Source organism: Fukomys damarensis, unplaced genomic scaffold, assembly GCF_012274545.1.
Source record: "Fukomys damarensis isolate Sample0158 unplaced genomic scaffold, DMR_v1.0_HiC HiC_scaffold_2, whole genome shotgun sequence".
Taxonomy (NCBI): Eukaryota; Metazoa; Chordata; class Mammalia; order Rodentia; family Bathyergidae; genus Fukomys; species Fukomys damarensis.
In genome coordinates, this window is record NW_022900914.1 from 11381731 (window position 1) to 11385882 (window position 4152).

Sequence of the window (4152 nt, forward strand, 5' to 3'; positions counted from 1 at the left end):
TATCATAATACCACGTCACAGATACTTTATCCTTGAATTATGGATGTGCTAACATGATGGACATCACTAGTAAGTTATGCTCCTAAAATTCTAGATATTTTCAGTTCTTGCTAATAGATACTGAAGAGTTTGCTTTCTTTGTTATTAGTTAAGTCTAGTACATGAAATCGGCTTACTAGCATCATCTTAATCTTCATGGTTGGAGGAATTTTTTACCACATAGCAAGTACTTGACAGTTGTCTGCTTTTAAAGATAAAAAGTCTGTATTTTGCATTGACCATTCATTTCTTTTTTTTTTTTTTTTTTCGTTTTTTTGAAACAGGGTCTCATTATGTAATTGAGACTGACCTGGAACTCACTATGTAGCCAAGGCTAGTCTGGAACTCATGGTGATCCTCCTGCCTCAGCCTCCCAAGTGCTGGGATTACAGGCATGAGCCACCATGCCCGGCTACCATTAATTTCATTTATGAATTTCCACACCTTATTTACAGAGCCCAGTAAAACTTGCTCTTACAATGCTGTGTCTTGCTTTGACTCCAGTACTTCATTAGCACAGCTGCTTGTTTAACCTGTTGCACGCCATGTTTTCTCTTTGTAAAAGTGGAACCATTCTTCCTAGGGGTGGGGAGATTGCCTGGTGAAAAAAGATAGTTTAAAGAGGATGTAGTGGTATATAGCATACTATGGAGGCTGTTACTCAGTGAATTTCTTGCTTTCCTGAGTTTGAAATGGTGAATAGAGACTTCATAGACTTCCTTATTTATAGACTTTTATATTGTGGAACTCAAAGAAATTTGAAATGCAGTAACTTTTGTAAAGTCCAACTTTGTTATAACTTGAATTTTAAAATATTGATACTGTATACCAGTAGAACTTATTGATGTTGTTAAAATGATGAATTTACAGCTGTTTCTATGGAATCTATAAAAACAAAACTACTAGAGAACAAAGATGTCCACAAGGACTTTTTATTTCATGAATTGAAAGCCTACTCTCTGTTGACTGGCACTGAAAGAAAATGAAATCCAGTAGAAACATACTGTGCCAAGCATGCTGAAATCATGCTGCAGAGGAACACAGCTAAACTTTTTAAACTGTTTTGTCTTCTGGTGTCTACCTGATAATCCTACCAGAGTCAGTACACAGAAGAGTTCTGTCACTCCCGGGAACTCTTGTGTAAATCCTTTAATAATCACATCTTCTTCCTATACCCTTGGGCAACCACTGGCCTGTTTTCCATTCCTTCCTTCAGGGCCTGGATTAATAGGATTGTCACATCAGGTGACTATCTTAAACATCGCATCAAATGAGATAAAATGGGAGAAATAGCAATGAGATAATGTGTGAAATAAGATGGTTTCATACAAAGTATTTAGTCAGGAGGTGAATCTCATTTGGACTTTTCTACAGAATCAGGTTTACTTAATCTTTGACAACTGTTTTTTCCCTCACTCAGGCTTTGTGGCTTATTTCTGAAAGACTTTGCTCAACATGGTCGTAGGTTCTGGGAACCCTGTGTCATTTAACGTCTTTTAATGACCTCTTCCTCACGAATAGACAGTACCTACCTTTAAGGATTGTTTTGATAATTAAATATTATATACATGAGCATACAGGCACACACATGATGTACACATATATAGGAAATGACCTATAGTAGGTTTTGATCGATTTTTTTAAAGATGCTTCCTAAAAGTCTACGGTAATTTAAGAATGGCTTGGTACTGGAATGTTGGGTCTGTTTGATATCAGGACCCTCCCCTCACTCCATGAGAGAGGTGATCCTCAAAGTATCTCTGTTTTAATAATTTTTTATAATTTTCTTTGGAAATATATCACTAATTTCTCTGTTTTGAGGTGGTGGGGAGTACACTAAATACGTTTCATTTTATCTTACTGATTCAGGGCTTATTTTACATTATGATCATTTTCATAAAATGGGATTTTTGGAATTGATACCTAGGATATGTAGGTTGAATTTTTGCCAACTTTAGGGCTTCCTTTGGAACATGTAAATGTAACTCTGTTATAAGTTTGATTTTCTCCATGACTTTTTTACGTTTTTCTTATGGCATACAATATTTTGCTAACATCTTAGGCAGTAAGATATAATTGCTTTTCTATGAATTTAATTACTTAATCAAGTGCAGAAGCAGATTTAGAATTTCTTGTTCTTTCCCACAAATTATCATGTTACCCTGTCTTTATCAGTATCTTTCATTATTATGTTCATAATATTCATAGAATTGGCAAATAATAGAACTGTGGATAACCTTTAAGATCGTCTAGTCTATTGAGTCAAAACTATGCAACCCAAACCCTACCATTTATAATAAATATTTGATACTCCTAAGTATTGTGAAATGAGATTTTTAACTAGTGAAATTTTTTAATACCACAGTTAAAATGAATCAGTGTAATTCTCTAATTGTAATATGAAAGAGGAATACAAGGAAAACAATTTAAAATACAAGATATAATTACGCTTTAAAAATAAGGAAAGATAAAGCCCCAGCAGATTTCCCAAATGCCCCTGGGGTTAGTCTTGTTCCAGTGAGAAGCATTCATTTAGACAGATCTCCTCATTTCCTAGTACAGAGAAGGTGGGGGCGAGAGGGAAGGAGGAGGGTATGGGATGGGACTTGGTGCTCTGTTCTCAGAATTACTCCGGTAGTTACTGGCAGCGCTTGAATCCTAGATATCACTCGAAATAGTCAGCAGGTATAAGACTTTGCATCATTGTTTTTCTAAAAATTTATATGAAAATGTACTTGTTTTTAAATGGGATCAGTAGCTGTGTATTCTTGACCTGTTGCTTACTGTCGAGGGTCACGTAATATATTAAGGTCGTTTTTGCTGAATATGTTGGCTGAGTGAAGCCCGATTCTTCCCCAGTACAGGGTAGCTGTTAAGCTGTAGAGTTTCTTGGAATATTTCTTCAGGTAATGTGTGGGTAGTGGATGTGTGGACAAGTTGTGATAATCTGGAAAACATCCTGTGGGCTCAGGCGCACCTCCAGGGTCTCTGTTTTCTGTTCTTAGGACTTTGGGCAAAAATTCATTTCATCAGCTGTCAAGTTTCTACCTTTTCTTTCTCATAGGTCACACTACACTGGTCAAAAGAGAGTGAGTTACACACCATATGTAATGTGTGGTTTGTAAATGATATAGACCAGTGTTTTAAAAGCCTCGCACCTCCTCTTTCCAGGTTGTAGAGGGAACATGGTCCTGTTTTCATACTCTGCAGTTGGTGTATTATATTATTATTGTACAATCTTACTTCAGTGTCTTGGACTAACAAAGCTTGTCCACCTCAGTATGGATATGATGCATACTGTTCTCTTTCCCTATCTCTGCCTCTTCATCCTCCACAAACCCAAATCACAAACAGAAATTTCCGTTTTTATTCCAGCACATTTCCATTGTCAGAGGAAGCCTTGCCTGGCCTTCCCAGAGAGCACACCCCTCTGTACCTCTCATAGCCTTGAGTGCAGTATCACTTGTTTCTTCCAGCATGTGATACCCCATTAGATGCTAAGTTCCATGAAAATGTTGTGCTCTATCTTAAGAGCTTGTGTCTGAAGGCGAAAGTATTACTTGGAAAATACAGGAAAGGACACTGAGGAAGAGACCCTGTGCTTGTCTTCAAGCTCCACAGCAGCTGATGTCCCAGTGTCTACAGCGGTGCTAGGAACAACACCTCACTGAGCCCATCACCATCTGAGTTCCTTTTTCCTTTTATTCTCGGTCATTTACTTTCTAGAGAATACTGTCCCCTGTAACTTGTAGGATTTCTGAAGCTGATCAGTTGCACTGTATGTAGTGTTTAGCAGTATATTTTACTTTAACCTACGTATTGAATGTCTTTTTCATCAAGATTCTCGGTAATCCAGGGGAATGACTTTTTAGAGAAAAAGAGATTTTATTTATTTAAATATTATATTTTGCATAGAGCTAATATTTTTGTAGGGGTTTGGTAAGTATTTTACTCTTTTGTAATTTTTTTTTGTTTTAAATAGAGTATAATTTTGCCTTCATACCAGCTACTTTGTAATTTTTTTCTGTTAGATTCTTCACTTTCACTAAAGTGCAATGATTCCATTTCTCATTCTCGATTTCTTGAGTGTGTGATTGATTGATTGATATTGAT

General features: G+C 36.5%; 1 protein-coding gene across 2 annotated transcripts in view; it reads left to right on the forward strand.

Annotated features, from left to right (window-relative positions):
• Positions 1-4152, forward strand: part of Lclat1 (lysocardiolipin acyltransferase 1) — a 153804-nt gene that overhangs the window by 28633 nt on the left and 121019 nt on the right. The gene's annotated exons all lie outside the window — the stretch shown is intronic.